This window comes from Antedon bifida, chromosome 7 (genome assembly GCF_963402885.1).
Source record: "Antedon bifida chromosome 7, ecAntBifi1.1, whole genome shotgun sequence".
NCBI classification, from domain to species: domain Eukaryota; kingdom Metazoa; phylum Echinodermata; class Crinoidea; order Comatulida; family Antedonidae; genus Antedon; species Antedon bifida.
The window spans coordinates 19,564,880-19,592,051 of record NC_136232.1 but is presented as its reverse complement, the minus strand read 5'-3'; the positions used below and the strand labels follow the sequence as shown (position 1 = coordinate 19,592,051).

At 30.5% G+C, this 27,172-nt stretch overlaps 1 long non-coding RNA gene across 1 annotated transcript; it reads right to left on the bottom strand.

The window, feature by feature from the left end:
- Nucleotides 1-41: 41 nt before the first annotated feature.
- Nucleotides 42-24,281, bottom strand: LOC144848573 (uncharacterized). The gene is made up of 3 exons (XR_013613881.1): nucleotides 21,596-24,281; nucleotides 13,321-13,383; nucleotides 42-239 (listed from the first exon to the last, which is right to left on the bottom strand). It is a non-coding gene; the product is annotated as an uncharacterized LOC144848573 (long non-coding RNA).
- Between the last annotated feature and the right edge of the window lie 2,891 nt (nucleotides 24,282-27,172).

The following is a 27,172-nucleotide window of genomic DNA, read 5'->3' as shown; positions in this document are numbered from 1 at the left end:
AGAAAACTGATTTCTAGTGTATGATTTGAGAATGTTGCTTCTGGTGATATTCTCAAGACAACTGAACTTTTCCATGGTGATCTGCTTTTACATTGCATAATGATGCTTCTGGTTCTCAAGACAACTGAATTCTGGTGCCAGTGATTTCTGGTTTGATGACATTTTGTTGACATGGATTTACTGATGATCTGCTTTCCAATATGGTTCTGGTGACATTCTCTTTACAGAACCATTTTTTCCTGAAAACAGAAAATAAGTCACTTTAAAAACAAAGATTACAACAATCAATATATTCTTATTGAAATGACAATACAGTAGAGGATCCTTTTTGGGACTTCTCTTGAGGGGACATCCTGATTGACAGGACACCACTATTGAGGGGACACCTTTATTAAGGGGTTCCTTTCCCATAAAACATGGAACACATTATATGTTTAATTAAGACCAACCCCTATTCAAGGAACACCTCTATTAAGGGGACACTTTCCTATGGAACAAACAAACAAAAGCCAATATATGTTTTAACACTATATGACCAATCTTTATTCAAGGGACACTCCTCTTAAAAGGTCCCTTTAATAATGGGTTGTAGGCCTATTGTATTAGCATAATAAAAAAAATGAAAAGGCACACAATCGTAGAAATAGAAACTTTCTGAAATATTTCTGTCACTTAAAAGTATGTGGAGAGACACCACTAAATAAAATTCAGGTAACCCCAAATTATGTTCACACCCTTCTCAGCCCATACAAATCAAATCAAAGACTGTCAGAAAAAAACATCAGTGTCGAAAAAATATACTAGTGATATCTATGATTTCAGTTTCTACATATCAACACAACTTAATAATTCAAGTTGATAGTATATAATATAATAACATGGCCAACATAGTCTTGATGCAATGTACTGTGCATTCATGTTAATGAACACCACACTCTCAAACCAAATTGTCGATATAAATCATTAAAATGACATTTAATTCACCAATGCAGCTAACGAATTGAAGAGTTTTCACAGAAGCATGAAGCATATGCGAACTAAAGGGTGTGATTTCCAGACAGGTATACGAGACATAGGCTAGAAATAATAATACCTGATCATACAGGAACACATCCGGCGTGTTACTTAACCCAATTACATTATTACAACATTTCTTCAATTGGATATGTGTTAACTTTTAGTAAATATTTTATAATTTTATTTATAAAACATCTCATAAAAATAATGTTTTGCATATTTAATATGGATGACTCAAGTCAAAACTACAGTATTATTATACAGTTGACGCTCCCATTAAACGGACTCTCTAAAAACTGGAAACTCTCTTAAAGATGTATTGTCCCCCAAAAACATGAAAAATGAAGATTAATTAAATCAGACTTTGAATAGGAATTATTTTGTAGTTTAAATAATGTTAATCCTTTCCGTGAAAAAAAAAAAAAAAAACGAAAAAAACCCCAATGTTTTCTCATATAAAATGACAAAATAAATGGTCAAATTTGACCAAAAACCCATTGGCTGGCAGCCAATTTGACTATTTTTTGCTTTAAATTACATTTTTTTCAGGTAAATACATTTTTTTTCGATTACATTTTTGTTCAAATTGGAAAACTATTATGTGACATAAAAATGGCACATTCAACCCAAAAAATTGTATAAATTATTTGTTCAGGGGGACAATACATCTTTAACAATCAGACTTTTCTTGAAGTCTCAAATTGTTTTTAACATTAAAAACACATTTGGAATACTAGGATTTTTTTGACAGATTAGGCCAGTCCAAGGGTGTCAGAATTTGAGGAGTACCTTTATAATGTTCATTATATAGGTGTGTTTTGCATTTAGTGTATATAATTATATATAGTTTGAAATAGCACTGAAAGTAATTACCCTACCGCAAACATTCATGTGTAATTTTTTTTTTATTTATCTACAGATTAATAATTTAGGTATTTGTATAGCGCCAGAATCAACTAAACCGAAGTAAAAATCAAAGGCGCTTATATTGGATGTTAAAAAGATGCGTTTTAAGTTTATTTTTAAAAATAGCAATAGAAGTTGATTTAGTAAAATGACGAGGGAGAGAATTCCAAAGAGAAGCAGCAGAGAACATAAAAGACCTTTGTCCATAAGATTGAAGTGAAATGAATAAGTATTATTTCTATTCATAATTAAATACTTTTCATACATAAACTTATTAACTAAAATTATATTATGTACAGAAAGATAATCTAAACTGTCTAGCCACGATGCTTATGGGTTGAACAACTAGCATAGGTGTTTAGCACCTGTTTGGTCTTTCCTTGCCCCCTTTTATAATTGTTTTGTCTTCTTTGTATTGTATATGGCAGAAAATTGAATAAATAAATAAATAAATATAAATGTGTAAGCGATAAAGGAAATGTGTACGTTAATTGTGTTCTCAACTATCACCTCAACTTGGAAAATTTGTGCTTGATTTCCAAATATCATATATCACAAAAAAGATACAAAAACCCCTGAAACAATCTGATTATACTATATAAGAAAAACTATATGAACAATTAAGTTCGGCAAGAGTTGCCCTTTAACTTGATACTTCAGTTGACAGAAGATGATATGACGATTGCAATTTGAATGCGTCTTGGTGCGAATACTTGGACAACTGCTAACAAGATTCTCGACACATAAATATTGACTACAAAAACTAGTAATACTATCATACACTCCAACTGAGAGTTATTGATGTTAAATAACGTAAGCAATCAATGACGTCATAGAGCGTCCACCCAATGTGCCAACAAATGTATCGTCGAGGGACGATTGAAGCGCAAAAAATCAATGACATAAAACGTCGGCGGCAGCCTCTTGGCTCTTAGCTGTTACTCTCAACTCAGGAGGCCAGCTGTGAGCTATACCACGATAAACTTATGTTACACTGTCCCCATGCCTAGTAGGTTAAGAACAGGTGAAGCAATCAGATAGATCAGTTCAAATTTCACGTCCCATGGTGAATCTTACTGATAGACTTACCCTGGGGATAAGCAATGTTTAACAGCCAGTCACTTGTCTTTTTTTTTATTCTTTAGGCCTGTACTGTTAATCAATAATTAGAATGAAAGCAACAACAAGCATGTTTCGAGGGTTGTATTATTAGTGTTCTGAGTTAGATAAAATGACAACATGCGGTCGGCTATCTAAACAAGCCATAGCACACAGTTATCATTAAGACGTACCGCTACCATAGTAGGACTTTAGTACTTAATTTCTAATAACTACACAGATAGCGCAGGTTTTGTTGTCGTATCAAGTGTTCAACAACTCTACGTTACTCTAGAGAGTTGAAATCAAACCTATAGCTATGCATATTTATAGGTAATTATATATAAACTATAAATAGATATGATTATTTATCTATTATTAATTATCCAATTAATTATGCATTAATTAATGTGTTACTTTTTTCATTGATTGTTTGATTTTGGTATTCTTTCATAAAGTACAAAATAATTATAGAAAGTTTAAAAAAAAAAGGGATATCGAGTTGACATGTAAGAGGCCAACTTATTTCCAATAGGGTGCATAATTCTCAGTGCTGTGCATCTCCACTTATGAAAATGTGTATCACATTGCCGGTATCATGACAGGTTATAGTTGATACATGTGATAATGTATTATGCAATGGGAAAATCTAGATACAGTAGTGCGTTTACAAAATGTGATAATAATATTTTTTTTAGTGTACGGTAAATGCTATTCCATTATTCTTGGTTCATGTTCATACAATATTTCAAAACTCCGACCTCATGGACATAGAGAGATGGTACGGTATGTACGGTATACACAATGGTTCAATCTATATGTAGTTGGACTTGAGAGATTGGGATGGATAAATTGAATAAGTGTGATGATTTAAGAATGTTCGTACCCCAAAGGCATCCAACCAATGTGTAAACAACAAGAGCCATACTGTGTTAACAAGGGGCTGCAAGGTTAAGGCTGGAAGGCAGTGGGGTTTTAGAATCATGTGTAATTGATACTACTGTAGCATGGACAAAATATATTCTGTATGTAACCATGGAGGTAAAATCCATGATGTAACCAAGTAAAATCCCATGGCTTGAGTATAATCCCACCCCTAATTTAAAAACTTCAATTGTTAATGCAATCCACGTAAAATCCCAAACTTATTTTCTTTTCAAAATTTCGTACCAGGCCCTGTAATATAAAACAATGACAATATAGGCCTACTCTTGTTATTCACACCGAATTAAAATTCTCATTAATTTGAGAAGCTTGTCATTCGTTTTGTTTAATAACTCAACATAAATAGCCACTTTGGCTTGCACACAATCATTGCATGCCGTTAAGATTTTATTAATAAACATTTAGAACTTGCTTGTTTTTAGTATTATTTTATTATTCTCGTACGTGATAGTGCAACTCGACAATCGTTTGTATCTTGCCTTAATCAAATTATTTAATCAAATTCAGAGTAGGAAACAGTTAAAAGAAAACTAGATGTACTTGTTTCATTGAAGTTTTCATTATTTATGTGCTAATTGTAATGGAAAATGGATTTTGTGTGTAACTTTCAAGAAATCATTACGATAATATATAAATAAATTACATCACATATTAAATATATATTGTCCCCCTGAACTTTTTTTTGTTGAATATGCCATTCACACAATAGGCCTTATAGTTGTTCACTTTGACCAAAAACAAAAAAAATATTTTCCTGAAAAAAAATGTAATTTAAAGCAAAAAAATAGTCAAATTGGCCGCCAGCCAATGGGTTTTTGCTTGAATAATGTTTCACTTATAAAATTTTATAGGTGAAAAGATTATTTTTTCCATGTTTTTGCTATGGAAGTGATTAACTTTGTTAAAACTACAAAATGACATGTTCAAAGTCTGATTTTATTAATCTTCATTTTTCATGTTTTTGGGGGACAATACATATTTAACATAATATATTACTTAGCCCTGATGAAAGAATAGTGTTTTACGAAAGATTTGCCATTTCTTTCTTTATCATTTTGCTTTAGCTTTTTGGTTTTAATTTGTATCTCCATTCAGATCTAGCCACTGATACCACAACATTGTCATCTTTTCAGTAGTTTGCCTTTGGATATATATTAACATAATATAGATATTATCTACAAACATATTTATATAAAATATTCATTTTTACATCTGTATTTTTACTTCATATTTACTGTATGGGAAGCTGATTTAGTGACATGCTAGTAAAACACTTCTTGCTGTGGATCATTAACATGTATATATAGAAAGATCATTGTGGCATTTATATGAGTGTAATGAACCATATAGATGACAAGCAAGAGATATCGTATAATTCCGAAAATGGCGGACGAATATTATTATATATTAATGTTATTTGTGATGTATATATTCAGTATATTGTTTTGATACATAAATTGATGTAATTAAAGTTATTTATTCCAGACCATCTAGGTAGAGTGTTATTTGTGATATATATTATTAAGTGTATTTTTGTACATATACATTATATGAGTATATATATCCTGATGAAGGGCTAGTGTTGCCCGAAAGCTCTGCTAACTTTTCTGGCTGTTTACATTATCGTTTTGATTTAGCTTTTCGCTTTTTTATTTGTATCTCCATTGAGATCCAGCCACTGATACCCACAGCATTGTCATTTTTTTCAGTAATTTGCCTTTGGATTTATATATATATATATATATACGAGTAGGAAGAAACTATAAATAGCCTCATATAATTAATATAATTATATATAATATATTGTTAATTTGTAAATAAATAAAATTGTTATTGTTACAGATACAAAATACAGCATAGTATTATCATATTATAGAGTATAGGCCTACTGGCACTATTATTTGACTATTATACATTGTAAAAAAAAATCTGTTTTCTGCAACAAATGGAAAAATTTGAAGGTGGTCTATCCAAAATTACTTACACATTTAATTTATTAATTGATTTAATCTCTAACATTTCTTCAATCATGATTTAATGATGAACAATAAGAATAGTAATTTATTTTTTAAACTGATATTAAAATCACTTCACAATTTTATTTACTCTGTCCATCCCTCAGTTTTCAATGACATATAGTACTTACATACATTCCAAGGTGCAGATTAAGGCAGAGAATAAACTGGATTTCACACTCTCCCAACCCACACCCTAATGTTTAACAGCCATGTTGTTTTTACATCTTTTTAAAAATAAAATAACGACTTTTTTTTCTGCAACTCGGCAGATTTTTTATCAGTTAGTGAAGAATATTAAGAACACATGATCAACCACATGAATAATATGAATGTTGGATAATCAACATGGAGTAGCAGTCTCAACGTTTCGATAAAACGTATCGTATAAAATGTATTTCACTTCACTTGAGTATTAAAATTATTTCATATCGAAATATATATTTAGCCTCCCCTAATCTACCGTAATAATGGATCTGCCCTTATTCCACAGCCATACAGAATACTATGCACTGAGTGTTGCCATGGTCTTATTAGGGTCTGTTTCTGCTTCAGAAAATTTACCTAATAAAAGTAAAGTCTATCGCTCTCCCAAAAGGGGACAGTACGCACATTACTTGTTGACATAGGTTTTGAAGTATATTTCCCCAATAATACTTGATTTGATACATTGATCATAGAGGAAGCAAAGACGGCTTAGGTAAAGTAGTCGATTATAATGTTATATGATATTGTGTATAGAATATAATAGGCTACTTAACATTTGCAGTCATGTTAAGAGCCCCTTCAAATATAAGCTTTTGGCTCTGAAATGTGAAGAAGGTTACTTCTTAATATTATAGTTATGCAAATTACTTCCCAGACACTTTTAGGAATATTTCTTCAAATATATCTGTGTTGATACACACTAGAGTTAAGCATGCACAGAACGTTGATTTGAATTTACAGCCGACGTAATAATGTTTGTTTAATATTATAAAGATAACTGGTGTACCTCCGGTGATGTAACTAATTTTGATTAGTGATCGACAAGTGATAGAAATAACTTCCCATAACTTAAATTTGTTTGCTTAAATTCAATATTGTTTAATAAGAAGAACTTAGGTGAAAAAAGGAGACTTTATCAGAAAAGTATTTTTTATTGTATGGCATATGACTTTATCTAAGATTTACGGGGAAAATATAATAGCTTAAAAGTTTGAAAACTGATTAAAGCAAAATAAATTAAAAAACAAGTTATTATTTTTAACCATTATCATGAAAGGCACTCTAACCATTGGTATTCTGCTAGCATTTCTGAGTAAAACCTTTTTTTTTTTCAATTAATGTGTAAATATGTATTTCTAAAATTAGAAGTATTCTCAAAATTAGAAAACAATATAATTTGAGATCTATTAATAATACCAACAATAAATGTTTTAATTTGCAGATTGTTTCATCAGGATTTTGAAATTAGTAGCTTGGCATTACAAAAGAAAACTGTAATTGTATTCTACTTGTCTTAAGATCAACTAATTAAAATAGAATTCAAGCAACTTATTGATTTAACCATGCTTCATTAGCTTTCTATGTCAAGATAACATAAAGAGCGAAGAGAGAGATGACGAACATTGATATCATAACAAAAATACACCATACACAGGGGTTGGGAAACAAAGTGAAAAGTAATTAAAAATTATGCATTATAAATTATTGACAGAAGTGACCTTCATTGTCTCTTCTTAAGACAATTGAGCCATTTATTTTATTTGTTTATAATAATAAATAAATAAAACAGCAGGGAAACTGGATCATTTTCCCACTTTGAATTCCTCCCTGAAACAATTCTATTTTTGTTAAAGTGATGTACTTGATAACGTATTGTGAATATTTGTAATTTGCACTTTATTATTTGCAAACAAACACATTTTTCACCATCTCTTTCATGTTCCCATCTCTTTTTTATTTCTACCTCTTTCTCTTTATCGATCGTTCCTCTCTTTCTTATTGCCATCTCTTTTATGTTCCCATCTCTTTTATGTTGTCATCTCTTTCACATTCCCATCTCTTCCACATTCCCATCTCTTTTTGTTACAACCTTTTTCTCTTGATCACTTTCTCATTGCCATATATTTCATGTTCCCATCTCTTTCATGTTCCCATCTCTTTCAAATTCCCATCTCTTTCACATTCCCATCTCTTTCAAATTCCCATCTCTTTCACATTCCCATCTCTTCCACGTTCCCATCTCTTTTTTATTTCTACCTCTTTCTCTTTATCGATCGTTCCTCTCTTTCTTATTGCCATCTCTTTCACATTGCCATCTCTTTTATGTTCCCATCTCTTTTATGTTGTCATCTCTTTCACATTCCCATCTCTTCCACATTCCCATCTCTTTTTGTTACAACCTTTTTCTCTTGATCACTTTCTCATTGCCATATATTTCATGTTCCCATCTCTTTCAAATTCCCATCTCTTTCACATTCCCATCTCTTCCACGTTCCCATCTCTTTTTATTTCTACCTCTTTATCGATCGTTCCTCTCTTTCTTATTGCCATCTCTTTCACATTGCCATCTCTTTTATGTTCCCATCTCTTTTATGTTCTCATCTCTTTCACATTCCCATCTCTTCCACATTACCATCTCTTTTTGTTACTACCTCTTTCTCTTGATCACTTTCTCATTGCCATATATTTCATGTTCCCATCTCTTTCACATTCCCATCTCTTTCACATTACTATCTCTTCCACGTTCCCATCTCATTCACATTACCATCTCTTTCACATTCCCATCTCTTCCACGTTCTCATCTCTTTCACATTACCATCTCTTCCACGTTCCCATCTCTTTCACATTACCATCTCTTTCACATTCCCATCTCTTTCACGTTATCATCTCTTCCACGTTCCCATCTCTTTTTGTTACTACCTCTTTCTCTTGATCACTTTCTCATTGCCATATATTTCATGTCCCCACCTCTTTCACATTCCTATCTCTTCCACGTTCCCATCTCATTTTTGTTCCTACCTCTTTCTTATTGCCATATCTTTTTGCTACCTGTTTCACGTTCCCATCTCTTTTTTGTTCCTACCTCTTTCTATTTCTTATTGCCATATCGTTTTGCTACCTCTTTCACATTCCCATCTCTTTTTTGTTCCTACCTCTTTCTCTTTATCTCTTTCCTCTCTCTCTCTTTTTGCTACCTTTTTCATGTTCCTATCTATTTAACGTTGTACCTCTTTAAAGTTTCTGTCTCTCATTATGCATTCACTAATTGTTCACCTCGGCTTATGCATTCTACATAATTCTACAAATTTACTACTTTTTTTTAGAATCTTTTTATCATAGAATTTTATTTACCAAAAGTATTGATCCAAAGATTAAACAGTTTTTCAAATATAATTTCTTGATTCCTGATATTAAATTGAATTTAATTGAAACGTGATGACGTAAATTTCATTTCTTAATGTATGTATTATATGCATTATTATTTAATCAGAGTAGGGCTTTTCAATGATTGTCTACACACACCTAAGGCTTGAATGCTAGAATACTCGATGTAACCTATGCACCGGGTAAATTAAGCGAAAAATATAACGCGTTGCCATTGATCAGTTAAGTAGAGTTTGATTGCAAAGATGTGGAGCACTGGCCCACAGGAAGCCTGTGGTTACCTGCCCCAAGGAGACCTCGAGATACACTTTAAGTATTTTACGTCTAAATTAAATCATGAAGAGTTGAATTAATAATGACGAATGGCTTGTACTATGAAATGGTATTGATGATAATGGTATAGACATTTAAATGAAATCTCAAAAAGTGCAAAGAAATATATATTATTATCTAAAGTAGAACCCCTATAACGGGGACACTTTGGAATGTCCCAAATTATTTTACTATATTTAAAATCTGTCTTATAATGAAAAATATATTGATACAATTTTAATTCCTCCTTAAAGATGACAATTTATCATCCCTAATTAGAGACTCCCGTGAAACGGAAAACATACGATATACATACTGTATTCAGTGAACACTACTAGGGGACTTTTTGTTGGGTCCTAATGTGTCTCCTTGATAGAGATTCTACTTTTAATATATTTATTAATGTCTATCAATACTAACAGTGTCTTGAAATTAGACATTATTTAATTTGATATATAATTTCATCTTTACAATCTTCGTCAACTCTGCAATTACGGTACTGGATGCAAATAAATGGTTTGATGGTCAATAAACGAAATCTTATTATGGAGCTTAAGGCCACCTTCTGATTGGATTAAATGATTATCAGAGAGCATGAAAGTTATCTGGTTGCTGTTTAGCACTTGAATGAGATAGCGTGACAGGTTTACTAAAATGAGTTATTTTTGTCTTAACCATTATTCAGTGTAAACTTTAATATCAAAGATAATGAATGGATAAATACAGTATAACCTCTATTAAAGGGTCAACTTCAGAACCCAAAAAATGTGTCCTCTTAATAGAGGACAGTATCCCTCAATAGGGGTTGGCCGTAGCATTAAAACATATATTTGTCTTTGTTCTTATGAGTTATGTGTCCCTTGAATAGGGATGTCCTATTAGGAGTTCTACTATAGAAGGTTTAGAATTGTTTTATGTAGTATATTTTTATTGATATTAGATAGACCATTATTTATATATAATTCTTCCATGTTTCATATGTTTTAAAAGTTATTTGAGTTATAAACAAAACAATGATTTCTCTTATAAAAAGGCAATACGAAGAGTTACGTATAATGAGACACTAGGCTTCCGGTCGACTTTTTTTCTTTCTTTAAATATGGTTATATTTGGTCAATTTTGAGTTTTATTTATCCAGTCAATAACCATTTAATATTAAATATAAAAATTAAAAATTATTTGTTACAGAGAGGGACAATATATCTTTAACTCAGTCATCATAATAATAGATGTTTAACTATACTGTACCTATCTTTAAATAGCCACTTATGGCAAGTCAATATTGGTCTAGATTATACTACTTATCTGTTAAAGGATTAGGTTTGTTAATAATAATAAACATAGCCAATTTTGTAGACGTTATATCATTAGACAATTATCCTATCACAAATATGCGAGTTATTGATAAATTATTCGTGTCCTCATAAATAAATCATTATTATAACTACAAATAAGCATAAATTATGTAAATTCTATAGTAGTATTTATGGAAAATAAGAATCTTTTGAACTGAAAATTATATATTTCTGATAGATTCTTGTGTATGATAATATAAACATAATGCCAAACCAATAATGATTGTTATTATCTCATAAATTGTCCACCTCTAGGTTAATTTAATTTATATAAAATTAATATTTGAATCAAAATGAAATATTGAAATGTTAAATAATATATACATTCATAAAACCAAATTCAAATTTATATGTTATCTTTCAAACATCAAATCATCAAAATATTTTACAAGCTCGTTGATGAGGTCAAAGGTTAAACAACCTTGAGAGAATGTACAATCAATAATGAAACAAAGGGTGGCGCTTGTGTATGTGAACAAATTAAATGAGTTTATAAACCTGCAGAAGCTTAGTCATTCTAAATAAGATTGATTTTTTTTCTTTTACAATGGGGAATTATTTTCTTAGTGCAATTAATGGTGAAATGCACTAGTCTTATTTTCACTTTTATCCACTCTACCATGAATCATTCTTAGTAAAGATACTGACCACTTTAGAGTATACGTATACAGTAGAACCCCTATTAAGGGGACACCTTTTGGACCCAACAAAGTGAACCAATATCCAATAAATAGCGCTGTCTAAATAGAGGCATCTCTTGAATAGGGTTGATATATTTTCCCCCTTGTCTGTTTCATGGGAAAGTGTTCTTTTATTGGGGGTGTATCCTAAATAGGGGTTGGCTGTAGTGTTATAACATATTCCCTCCTTTCCCCTTCCCCTTGTTCGTTTCTTGGGAAAGTGTTTAACGGGGGTGTCTCCTGCATAGGGGTTGGGTGTAGTGTCATAACATATATTTTTCCCCTTCTACTTATTCGTTTAATGGGAAGGTGTTCCATTTGAACACTCATTCAAATCTTTGCAACTCTATGGATATTGCGTGACAAGAAATGTTCTTCTTGCAAGATCCTCTATTAATGGTATTGCTGTATTGTTTCATTTATATTACCATATTTTTGTATGACCATTGATAGAAATTAATAAAATCTATATGTGTACTATGCTTTAGCATAGCTTGTTTTTAGCTCGTTTATATAGGATAATAACTTTAAAATGACAATGTTATGATTATCATTAATGGTCTAATAGTATGGCATCTGTACATAAAACAGAGGGTATGTTCAAATCTCACCTGGGATGATTTGGTGGAAGATGGGGGACTATACCCGGGGAAACCCTGGTTCATGAAATAAATGATTGGTAAGCATTTCTTGTAAAAACTCATCTGAATTTGCTAGAGAGAGGCCTACATCAAGACCAAAAGTCAATACTGGGACTAATACACAGGGATATTACTGTTTGTGAAATCAGACATAAAGTAGGGAGGTGGGATTTGACCTGAAGTGGGATTATACCCGAGGATATACGGTAATCAAGTACTCGTCTTAGGTCGCATCTAACACAACTCAAGTACAGTAATAAAAGACATTAAAATTAAATTTATGTTTCTACAAAATTAATTTTATGAGAAAATATATTTTGACATGTTTAATATTTGATATGAGCATGTTTTCTATTAACTCATGTTACACTGCCTTTCATCTATGGTACATAAATATTATTTACTAGCACTTAGTGCACTTCTCAGCTCTAGCTTTAGTATCAATGATTAATGTGTCTAATATTTTTAGCAAGAAGTAATTTCATTACATATTTATGTTAAAAAAATATAAAAGCTAGAAAACAAATGCAATATTACAAAATATAAAAAACAATGAGTAATAGTTCATGTTTTGAATAGATAATTTCACAGAAGAAATGTTTGTATAAAATAATATTTATAATACAATTAGATAATATTAATAATAATTATACAATATTAATATCATTTATATTAATAAGAACATTTATCATTCAGAATTGAATAGATTGTGTATAAGTTATAAGTATATATTTAGTCGCGTGCAACGCGACTCTACAGCTCACTATGTCGGTCGGTTGGTCGGTAAACACGAACTTGAGCACGCGACTGCAGCCATGTATATGGTCTTGTTCTTATGAATGTTACATAATTATCTCCAAATATAATTTATATTAGAGTTTATACTACACTTAAAAACAATAAGAATAAAATGAAAGATTTTGATAATTAAATATGGTGTGTGTTCTACTGTAAATATTACTATTTATTAATACCTTACCTTTCCATGACACGCAAGACAATTTATCCATGTCTTTATGGCAATATTGATGCGAGAATAAACCTAAAATAAACAAAGTAATTAAGGTTATTATAGAAATACAAACAACATTATTTATAGTTGTAGACGTGTTTAAGTCAGTCCGTCAGTAAATTTGTCATTGTCAGGAATGAATTAATATTTATTCACATTTTCTATTAAAGATATTTGTCTCCCTAAAAAAAAAATGTTTTTAAATTTCATTCATTGCAATGTTACTGGATCGGAAAACAAATTATTTTCCTGAAAAAAAAAGAAGCAAAAAATGCATAAATTGTCTGACAGACAAACTTTTTGGTTAAAATTAACCATTTCTTTTGTCTTTTTTTATAAATAATTATTTTTGTTGATTTTTTTTTCTACAGAAGTGAATAACTTTATTAAAACTGCAAAATGGCTTATTCAAAATCTTATTTTATTAATCTTTATTTTTGATGTTTTTGATTTTTGATGTTTTTACTAATTAGGTATTTCACTAATTAGGTATTTCACTAAAAAACTAAGAAGTTCATAAATAATAGTAATTATTATTAATAAATAATAATATTATTAAATAATAATATTGTTATTATATTTTTCCTTTTTGGTATTCACTTTGATAACAGAATTTATAACTTTAAGGGTGATTCTCTCTTGGACACTGAGGTACATAGAGTGACCAATGTGTGTATTAGAGTCTATCACTCAATAGAGTTAACAACATCGTACAATAATATGAACATCAGCACAAATACTGTCTGCTGATTGGTTGTCCAAAAGGAAGTAAATGTTCAGCTACTATATAGCAATAGTTAGAATGTCTTTCTGCATGTGCGGTTTTCAGCATATTGTGGTTATATATAATGGCGAAGAAGAGACAATATTGGTGATGGTGGAGATGGTTTGACTGAATATAGCGGTATAATGACAAGGCTCAATGATCAAAGGCAGGGGAACCATTTCTGGACCTTGGGGCCTCCCTATTTCAAAATCCTTGATCTAGCCTTATAGTCGTAAGAAAAACTACAATATTGTTAGTTTATTATGCCAATATATATAGGTTGGAGGACAGTGTTATCGCAGTTCAAAAAGTGATTCTTCATGGAGAGGGAACCAACAAGTCACGCCTCCTACGCACTATCATTAATCTTGAAGTACTCTTTATTTTAAAATTCTTGCGTGCTATATGCAACATAGCATGTTGAGCATATTAATGCAAGAACATATTTTATAGATCCTTTATGCAAAATTGTTAGACATCTACCAAGAAATTATTCACGTCATTATGATTAACAATGTATTTAATTCTATAAAAACTTGACTGTGCTCCAACAAGAATACCTGTATTGATTTAGTATGTGTTCTTAAATAAAATTATTAAGATATATTAGATTATATTATTTTATATACTAAATAATGTTTTTGAACAGATTTACTGTGGCCATATTTATGGTTCTCGTCCTGTTAGAATCACTTTCAGGAGTCTGTCCTCTAGCCAATCTTATAAACTCTTTACTCTGTATGTACTTCAACGGAGTCTGGAGTCCGAGGCTAATATTAGATTTTGCATGTCAGGCTCAATGAGTGTTTTATCAGACTTAAATTGATTGATTCTTTGGACACCTGTTTTATCAACTTATTTTATATCAACACCTAGATTTAAATTATCATTTCATGTACAATAGATGATAATGATAATTATATAAGAAGATAATAACAATATTGATGTTACTAAGAAAGATACCCATCCCCGATTTGAAAGATCCCTGCTAATAATTATTAATAGTTATATCATGTGTAAAGTTATTAAATTTTATCTTTGTTTTAATTATTATGATATAAAACCTACAATTACAAACCTTTATTTACAAGTAGTTTTAGATCTTGGTCGGTTACCAACCTATTTATTTTTTTTGCTGGGCTTTGTAATCGACTGTTGCATTAACAGTCTTATCACTTTAATTAATAAAAAAGATGCTAACTAATCCAATTGATTATCAAAAAAAGGAAAAACAAATGTGGGAAACTTTAAGTTCCCAAAAAATAGGGCTTTACCCAAACATTACTTATTACTTAATTTTATGACAGTTTGGATACAAGTCTCCTGAAGAAAAAAACATGAAAAATGAATATTAATTAAATCAGACTTTGAATAGGTTATTTTGTAGTTTTAATAAAGGTAATCACTTCCATAGAAAAAAAAATAAAAAAATAAAAGGTTAAATTCAACTAAAAATTCATTGGCTGGCAGCCAATTTGACTTTTGCTTTAAATTACAGTTTTTTCAGGTAAATCATTTTTTTTCATCCAATTTTTGGTCAAAGTGGATAACTATTATGTGAAATTAAAATGGCATGTTTAACCAAAAAAATGTTAAATAATTCTTTTTTTCAGGGGGACATTACATCTTTAAACAATCACACAAAACAAACATATGCACAAGATGCTCTACACAAACAAAGGCTTATTATAGTCTTGAGGAAAAAAACTTAGCAGCAGATAGAATTTGAGGGACCCATGACCCTGAGAGCGGTAGCCGGGCATCTAAACCACTAAGCTAAAACTCCAGCCACAGCTAATGCATCCACTTTCCAATGGTGGTACAAAAATGATTATATTTTAATAATTATTTGTACATTTATATATTACTTTACATATTTATCTTAGTCTGCTTTCACAGTAATTTAATTGGTATTCTTAATTTGTCTTAATTATTTTTTTATTATATATATTTTGTTGAAAGAAGAAAATAATTTCTGTTGAAATTGAAATTATTAAATTTTTAACAGAAGGCAGATGAAAATCCAAAGTTAGGAGATCCTGTCTGACATTTATGAATCTTTTTACTTAAGTCACATAGTTTAACCATGGAGCCATGGTTTAGTACTTAATTGAAAAACTAAAAGTTTAAAGAAAACAAAAATATGCAAAAATAGTTATTGGCCAGATGATACTTGCCCTAATCTGATGTAATTTTGTACTTTATATTAAGAATAGAACAAAAATAGTTACTTAGGTTTTTTTGAAAATTGTCTGATTTTTTTTTTCTAAGTTTAAAAAACTAACTTTGTTATGCTATAGTAAAATAGTTGCATGTTTGTATATGTACTATCAACAACACATAAGGACCCTATTAAAAACATATATTAAACAATGGTAAATACTAACAACATATGTTTGGAAGAGAAAAGTTAAAACAGTGTAAAATGAAGCATTTTGTTTCGCTCTAGTGCTAAAAACACATATTGAGTCTAGCTGACACTCAACATAGTAAAATGCATATATTTGATATAAGAATAATATTTACAGATATTATATACTTTGCATTATGATACTAATATAATAGAGTTTCTATTTGGGGATATAGGATATACTTTCAATGTAATTGTTTGTATTATTATTATTTGAATGTTAAAATACAAATTTACCAAATTTTAGTGTTTATGTTTTTATTATTGTTAGATAGACAGACAATGCAAAATCGTTTGTAGAATAACTATCTTGGCCTTATCTATTGAAATCTATCTGTGACGTAGATTTTGTGATAATTTCTTAGTTAAACAATACAATATATTTCTTAGCATGACAAATTAAGTAATTAATTACATTACATGTAAAAGTACACATTATTAGGCCTAGGTTAAATAATTTAAAAATTGTTTAAGAAGAATACTGACTCGAGTTGTACAATGTTGTACTGTGGTTTGTGAAAGATCAAATGACTCAAGTGGGTCCGAGTGTTTTCCAAAAATTGTTAGTCCTCTTTTTTTTTCATATTCCTAAAGAAGGATCCAAGACCAGCTGGATCCTCCTCTGGTCCATGACAGCGATGACCAGACAGATGACCAGAAGACATAAGTAAGATCACATCGGACTTAATCTTTCTTCATATACCGAAAAAACTTCAGCAATGATCAATTTTCTTATTATTGTTGTTATGTATTTACTTCCCATAATAACTACATATATACATTTTCTATATAATATAAGGTTACCTATAATATTAATAGTTATAATGAAATTCCAGACAAAGTCATGCATGAACGAACATCATAAATGTTCAAATGATTCTACTGAGGCTCTACAATACACATAAAAAGATGATGAGTATATATAATATCATCGACAAACTAGGTGTGTCTAGCTCTAACCATCAATATGTATGAAATTTGCAATATGTTGTAATGAACTATGCAACAATATCTACATTAAACATTACTTTGATATAAATACAGTACTCTTAATAAGCTCACTATCAAAGTAGTTTGACAAAAAAGGTGTGCCCAATATGGCAATGATATGCCCAAATATGGTAGTGATATGACATTAGCATGTCCATATATGGGCACATCACATTTTTTTGTCACATAAAGTTTGATAGTGTAGCTTGATCTTAATATTGGTGTCCCATAAATAGAGGTTGTCTATAGTTTTAAAACATAAATTGTCCCTTATTTGTTTCTAGGAAAGTGTACCCACAGGGGTGTCCCCTGAAATGGAATGCCCCGAAGAGAGGTTGTACAATTCTTCCATGTCTGTAATTTATTTTTGTATTAATTGGAAATTCATAATATTGTAAAACAATGTATTTATTGTTCCCAACTGGTCATCACTTTTAGATATTTATAAATATTATATGTGGCTATGTGACACCAAAGGCAGTGGCGTAACGCTGAGGCCCCTAATTTAGGGACGAAAAAGTAGCCCTTCAATGCTGGAGGTTTTAGGCGTCTCAAACATATTTTAGTGTATAACTTTCTCCAGTTCCTACTCAGGGGCCTGCATAAAAAGCTCCAGGGCCCTTGGGTTTAGCCAGTGAGCGCTCATATCGTTGCCACCTGATCAGAAGAGGATCAAGAATGCAAAAAAATCTGTTATATACATTAAACATGTTTAATTTTAAAGACTTTGTAGGACACATAAACACTATGAAGTGACTGAAGAAATGCATTAGGAATTCTCCTTTCCTACAGTTTTTTTAATCATATGCATAAATAAGATGAATATTTTGATTTAAATAAGGTATGTGATATGAATCAATATCTATAGGGTTGCTGTTTAGCATAATTACAATTTATTGTAGGCGGATCTGGGATGTTGAGAAAGGAAGCCCAAAAAGGGATAAGACATTTGAAGGAGAAGGAGGGACATGTTGTTGCCTCTTAATGATTGTCTCCCCTTCACATCCCCAAAAACTTTTCTAAATTTATCTCGGATTCTTGTGAGAGAAATATATTTGCAATTTCATTTTCCTCTTTGTTGTGTATGCCAAACTCCATACTTGATAATTATTTGTATATGCAATGCACATATAACATATTTAGTTCCAATTTCAAAAAATAATGTGTAAAAGTACAATTTGTACATATATTAACATTTACATATGAATTAATTGAGTATGCATATATTTACATTATATGTGAAAGTGCATATTATAAAAACCGATGGTGATATACTGAAAATTAACAATTAATTCATAAACAGTAATGATGAGAAATCTGTGAGAATGAGAAAATGATTATCAGTGGTGTAACGTAGAGGTCTATCAGGCCCCTGGTTTAGGAATGGCCCTCTCACACTGGAAGACTCTGGCCTTTTTTCTCCAGACCTTGCTCATGGTTTTTTTTTCAAATATGCAAATAAGATAAGTTTTAAGAGAGGAAAGTGATTGGACCAGTTAGAGAAATTAAATCCTCTGTGATTGGACAATGGGACAAGTCATGAATATTTATTATTATTTGTCCCCTTAAGTTTTACCCTTAAATTAAGTGTTTTCCTTAGGTAAGTGAATACCTTAACTCATTTGTGAATATTCCTTAAGGGAATTCTTAAATTTTAAGGGTAGGTATTTTCCTTGCCTAAGTGGGAATACGGCCACAGATCCCCTGGGTTTAGCCACTGATCACACATAGCCGTTATGCCACTGGATCATATCAGATATAGAATCATACATATGCATGATACTTGCAACACTGGATTGATTAGATTCATTCAGTTACAGAGAAATACATTAATTATTCTCAAATTCAAAAGAAGTATTTTCACACTATTACTGCAGTATGGAATATACAGTAGTTTCAATATAACTATGTAATACTCCCTATAAAGGTGATAATTTGAGGACCAAACAAAGCGTACCCTTCAAAAGGGGTTGACCATTGCTTTAAGACATATATTGTCCCTTGTTTATTTAACAGGAAAAGTGCCCCTTTGAAAAGGCGTTGACCATTGATTTAAAACATATATTGTCCCTCGTTTGTTTAATAGGAAAGTGCCCCTTTGAAAAGAGGTTGACCATTGGTTTAAAACATATATTGTCCATTGTTAACTGGAAGTGTCCCTTGAAAAGGGGTTGGCCATAGTTTTGGTTGTTGGACAGTGGCTTGGTCCTAGGAGATAGATTTTTGGCCGCTAAATACAAGTTTTGCGGAATGCTGGCTTAAATAATACCTTGTTCTTGGCCTCTGTGCTTCCTTAATTAATGTTTTATGTCACTAAAGTCATGAATATTAATGAGTTATGCTTGCTTTTAAAACCAGATGATGAGGGTAGTTAAAGGTTGGAATTTACATTTTGAATGTAATATAAAATTATTTTTATTTAAAAAAATTATTTTTATTACAATACAATACTTTATTTACTATTTTAATGTAAATCTATGTTCATAAATCTGGTTTGGATAACAAATTATGAAAATGGGTGTATTGTTTAAGAATAAAACCGTTCACATGACATCAATGTTCATACTATATATAAAATGTATCTTCAGTTTATCATTTAGGATTCTGTACAAAACGTTCGATAGTGGACACAGCATCCGAAAAACCTAACATAGCCCAAAGTTTTCTCCTGCCACCGAATTAAAATTTGGCTCAATGTGAACTTAAGTCTGTTTTTAGTCATAGTATCAATTTTATTTTCAAATGGAGTGGGGAACATATTAACACTCATTCTGTAAACATCCAACATCCACAAATGAATGACCATGTATTTTCAATTTCCATTTACAGTAGTTACGAGAGGATAACATTTATGAATGAATAAATACTTCACTACAACAACATACACATGGGTAGTAAAGAATTTACGGAGACGACAAGATGATGTAAGTATTGTCCAGACTGTAATGTCACGAAGCAGGTGAACTGTCGATTGATGGCAGCAGATGCCAGAAGGCCGACTCGCATACGCCACTCATTTTCAGGTTAGGATAAACACCGTATTCCTAGCCAGATTCGGAGTGGACAACCCCCTCCAATTTTGAAACTTTAAAAATAGGATATTCCCAACAATACACCCAGTGGCAATATTCATCAATCACACTAAAATTAGATATTTCCCTAAATACCAAATATTTCACTTAAAGATGTATTGTCCCCCAAAAACATTAAAAATGAAGATTAATTAAATCAGACTTTGAATTGGTTATTTTGTAGTTTTAATAAAGTGAATCACTTCCGTAAAAAAAAAACGGAAAAAAATAATGTTTTCACTTATAAAATAACATGATAAATGGTTAAATTCAACCAAAAATCCATTGGCTGGCAGCCAATTTGACCATTTTGTGCTTTAAATTCCAGTTTTTTTATGTAAATACATTTTTTTTTGATCCAATTCTTGGTCGAAGTGAATAACTATTATATAATATTAAAATGGCATATTCAACAAAAAAAATTTAAAAAAAATTATTTTCAGGGGGACAATACATCTTTAAGTGAATAAATATTTTAAGATGTATTGTCCCCCAAAAACATGATAAATGAAGATTAATTAAATCAGACTTTTAATAAAGTTAATCAAAAAACAATTTTTTTACTTATAAAATAACATACTAATGGTTGTTCAAACAAAAATGCATTGGTTGGCAGCCTATTTTGCTTTAAATTACAGTATTTTTCAGGTAAATGAATTTTGTTTAGATCCAATTTTTGGTCAAAATGGATAACTATTTTACAACAAAACCAATTAAAAAAAATGTTCAGGATGTTTAAGGATTTGCCTGAAAGTGGTATTCACTTAGAAGTTTTTCCTTAGAGCTTAAAGTGACGGTCACTGGACTGATTTTGTTGTCACTCTGTCCTGTCATTTGTCCTGTTCTGAGGTGTCACCTTGTTTTTGTTTTTTAAATGCTGTCCTATAACATTTATACCACATTTTTGGGGCCCTACTTTGACTGACTTTCAATATTAATTAGTCTTTGACTTTTTTTTCACTGTATAGCATAAAAAAAACAATGGCATAAAAAAACATAACTTACAGTTAGCATGAGGTGTTCTTCTTTATTCCTTGCATATCAGCTGGCACAGTATTTATAAATAGCACAAAATAGTCTGATCCTAGTTTACAATGAGAATATTTGATAGCGCAAGTAGATGAGTCCAATGTTAGATTAACGTGTTGTATGGCGGCTATGTTGATGTGCAAAATGGTTTATCCTTTACAATTCTCAAAACTCTTTGTCAAACAATTGTAGTTGATATTCATAAATTCCATATGTTTGTCTTTCTCGTTCTGTCCTCTGCAAATTATCTTATATTTAAAAATAAGATGCTCGGTAGGAAGTAAACAGAAGAAACAGAATCGTTGCAGGTCAAAAGGTCAAACAAAAACATGGTCAGGTAGGCCGAAAACGCAAAGCATTACAAACGAACAAAACTTATCCATAAGCTTTTAATTTTCGCATTTGAATCAATCGCATATATTTAGTTCATATTAAATGTAGTCACTTTTTGAAAATCTTGTGTTTCTATGAGATTTATGTTTTGTTGTCGCGTTTCAATCGCGTGGTATTTTTACTTCAGAAAATGTAGTCGCTCCTCTTGAATTCCTGATTTCATGATAGGACTGTCGATTATACAGTTCCGATTTTAAGTACATCTCGTTCTGTTAACTGTACTTTTGCCAGACAAATTCAATTAAAATATGAATTAATCGATGGGAGAAAATCAGGAACAAATATCGACACAAATAGTCCAAAATGATGATAATCGATCTTTTAACGTATCACTAAAGATGTAATAATAACGCTCATACACAAACTGTTTAATGAACAAGTTTAAACGTATACATGATGAATATATAATGAATCGAAGAAAGTATGCAGTAACATAGGTTGAAATGTAAAATGTCATTAATGATGTTGAAGGTACAAACATATTGTCAAAGGTATAAAGTCTTGGCTTCTACAATACTGTTACTCAATGTCCTATTTTACACGATATATTTTTATCTAATTTTTACTTGACAAGTATCAATGGCATCTGATATAATAATAATAATCCTTATTACGCGAAAGTGGTTCATGTTATGTCTTATACTATTCCATTTGACACCAAGAAGCTGAAGTTTGTAAGAATTAATGACCTGAAATCTACCCACTATTCATTTACAAGTAAAATAAAAAATTATATAAAAAAATACCTAATTTACACTTATTTTAAAAAGATATATTCCATATAACAATTAATTCCCTGATTTTATATATATATATATATTTAAAAAAATAATAACTTAAATAACAGAGCCTTTTCATTGGGTGGAAGTTTAGTTTTGACAAAAAAGATGTTAAGAATTAAGACACTTCATATTTTCAAAAAATCACTCAGTTTTACTGCCAAATTAAGTTATGTTTTATAAATACTTGTTTATTATCGATGTGACCAACTGGGTGCCATGATTAGCAAGAAATTACCTTTTAGTGTATATTAAAAGAACAGGGTACTGGCTAATCTATATCATCAGGATCATGAAGGATTAAAAGATCGAGATTAATTATAAGGATTAAAATTTGTGAAAATCCAAACTGAAGTCTTCAAAAACATGGCAAATTGTTAATTTTGAGTACAGTTGAGCTGGTTAAAATTAACTGTAGTAATGTAGCTAGCAACGCCTTAGTGTTGATGATTTCGCCATAAAATCGATGGAAATTGTTTGGTCAGAGAAAATGTAACATATGAGATCTTCTTAATTGTAGATGATAGGTGAAGTCTACAATTCAAATTCAAAATTATTTTCCTCTGATCATATTAAATTTTGATTTTAATTTTTAATTGTTTAAGCAAAAGTATTACTTTATAACAATATGACCTGTATGTCAGGTTAGCTAAGGCATTTGTAGCTACATTACAATACTGGTCCTACATGCAAAGCCAGGGGTGAATCCAGAATGTTGTTGAAAAGGGCTGGATGTAGGTCTGGTTGAGACCTCACTTTCAGCCCCCCTCTGGATCCACCCCTGAAGCCACCCCATAATAAACAACAAGCATATTATAAACCAGTTGGCCACTACAAGTATACCACGAAAAAAAAATATATTGAAAAAAAAATTGAATTAATCAGGGTTAGAAATGATCTCGCTTGACAATCACAACACCGACAACTGGTTTGACGAGACAAACTACAATTGCGATACGCGAAAAGCATACCCAAATGTTATTACATATTGTGTGTATTAGTGGAAAGATAAGAAGCAACCACATGAACAACATTGAGCGCTCTCATTGGTTGAAAGTTATTATCAAACCAATGTTTTATGAAATGTCAAGCCAGGTCATTTAAGTGTCAAAGGTCAATTTATGAGGCAAGGTAAATGGAAATAAAAAGCATGATTTTTTGAATGAAAAAGTTTGTAAAGTATACCAAAAAAAAGTGTTGCTCTAAAAGGGGTTTTATTTGATGCATAAAAAAAGAAATAAATAAACCATGAAAGTGTGCTTATGAGATGTAGCTGATTTCAGCCAACGAAATGCTTTAAAAATAATGGAAATGAGTGGGTAAAATATAATTTTAATGTGTTATTATTATTTTTATCAGGCATTATATACTTAGAACATGCTACTCGTATGTAAATTTGTATTGTATGCTTTTGTATTTGATTATCTACATTAAATGTTAAAAGTGTTATTTTATACATAGTATTAATACAATAATATAAATTAACTAATAAATATTATTTAATAAAAAAAATGATTTAACACATTGACTGATTTGCTTATTATAAATATCATAGAGATACAAATAGACAAATGAAACATTAGATAAATAAATCGATTTGTTTAGAATACATAATTTTTAGGATCTATAATTAATTCATGCAAAACCTGAAATTTGTTGTTGATAAAATAAACATAAAAGATACCTTATCTTGATGTTTTGGTAATTAATGCATTTACACCAACAATGATGGCATTATTTACAATAAATTATTCCAAAACTATAAACTTATATTATTATTTAATATTATATATTTGATGTGTGTATTTATTTATTATTTATTTATTATAAAATTAATTTGTTATTTAAGCATTTGTGAGCAGAGGTTACGGACTGGAAGCAAAGTGTAGCAAGCTGGAGGAACTTGTAGTGAATCCTTAATGAAGGCTAGAATCAAACAAATATAAATCAATAATAACTTAATATTCATGTAAATATATGAATATTAATATACAAAAAATTAATATTCATTAGTTTTTTTGATGTAAACAATTTTGATTGAAATTTCGTGCATATAGAAAGGCAAAGGAATGAAAGCATTAATGATGCATACAAAGTGAATATTGAGAAAAGACAGAAAAATAAACATTCGTTAGTAAAGGTAATATAGATACAGACATACACACAGATAGTCGAATTGTTTGTTACATTACAATGAATAAACCATGACATTTTGAAGAAATTTTCTATTATATTCATTATATTTTATATTATATTTGAACCACTTTAATGTAGTTATATAGTTGTTATATAATCAATTAGTATTTTTGGTTTTTTTTTCTTTTGATGATACGTGATTATCCAATAGGTACACTGTTTATCTGCAGACCATCACACCTCTCCCGCCATCCTCCGAGTTGCAACCTGCGCATGCTCAATTACCTATGAATATGCATTAATTAACATGCATATTCATTTTTAGAGAGGTGTGACGATCTGCAGCCACAAACAAATAATAAAAAATAAAAAAGAATTCTAACAAAAAATAAACTCAAATGAAATGAAAAAAAAAAAAAAGAAGTTACATGATCATAAATAAAATAAAGTTGTACATTTACTTTCAGAAACTGTTTCTACCTGGAAAAATCTTCGTTTTGTTTTGATATTCATGGTAATATTGAATTGAATATATACCTATGTAAAGCCTTCATATTTGTCCTTAAATTTTGTGCAAGACACAAAAATTAAGGGCACTTGTAAATTAAATGCCCACAAACATTAAGGCATTTACATTTAACAATTTTTTAAAATAGGCAGATGTTTCTTTGAACAGTTTGTATCAACGTTTATTTGTTAGAAACAAAAAATAATATAAATTATATTTTAAAACAAATGATAAACAAAATGGGATGAAGTAAAATGAGATAATGTTTTCACATTTGAGACGTGTAAAACCTACTCAAAAAATTAGTTAATGAATGAGTCTCAAAATCTTAATTTCAAATTAGTAGATAACACAATACGGTTTATTTCCATTTTATTTAGATAACAATCGACTGATACGCTGACAGAGAATTTGAGAAAGTGAAAGATGATAGTAAAAGCATCTAAGAATGTACTACTACTACTGCTAACTACTTTGATGTAAGAAGTTAATTAGGTAGTACCATGCAATGAATAGATCCAGTAGTAAATGTCATAACACTAAAATAATCTAGACAGCTAGTAGTAGCCTACTATTACATGACTATGAACAGACCCATAGCTTGGAATTTGTAATGATCTCGATCACATCAAGATACAGTCATCTGTGTTGTGTGCATATGTGTTGTGTTGTAAGGATGTGTGTGTTTCTCGTGCATTTTCGGTGCCCATTTTCAGTGCATGTGAGTGCATGGTTAGGGTGACGGCAACGGTTTAACAAAAAATTGAAAGAAATGTAAAGATGAAAATTGGAATGTTTTTGTTATAAATTCTAAAAACAAAAAACGGATTTATTATATATATATATATATATATATGGGAAAAATATGTACGGATGGAGAATAATAACAATAAAAGTTTGTGTTTTTCACTATAATGCCGTCACTCGTTTTGTGAATTTCCACTGTGCATTGATTGTGACTTTCTTTTAAACAAAACTATCCATGCTAAGGGCCTGAAGAATACTGTGAGGAGGATGAGGTGAATGCATGCTTATGAAAGGTGAAAGGTGAAAGGTCAGCCATGAGTACTTTCTAAACACTTAACATTTCTTTACACAACAAAAAATAAAGTAAATGATGTGCACCCAAGACGTATTTTGTGGTTTGATTCTTGACTTAAGATGGACTGTTATAGTAGCATCGGCTTGTGCCCAAGAAATGCTAGAAGGGTGCCGTTGAGAAGTTGTGTCCGCACTATGTGTCCGAATAATGTGTAGTGCGAAACATCATTGACACAGAAAGAAAGAATGTGGTACCGGTAACACCCAGTGACAACAGAATATAAATGAAGATTAAACAAAGAAAATAATAAGAGTTATCAATACTTATTCCCTAATTTCTGCTATTGCATTTATGTGTGTAATTTTTTCAAGGTTAATTTTGAAGGAAAATCGGGAATAACAGTGGGAAAGGGTTAAATAGGAAAAAAGGATTGGACGATTCTAGCATTCATCAGGGAAAAATCAATCATTGGAAATTTTAATACAATAATTTTAATTTAATTTAGAACAGCAAACAAAACAAAAATTAAACGGTTTTAATAACAGAATACAAATGACCAAGTACGTTACGGTTGAATGAACACTGTACCCAGTCAACGGCTAATGAATATGTATGTATGTATTGATTTTTAAAGTCAAGTACTTTTATGCTGTGTGTGTATTGTGTATGCCTAGCTACACCAGCCTTTTATTTGG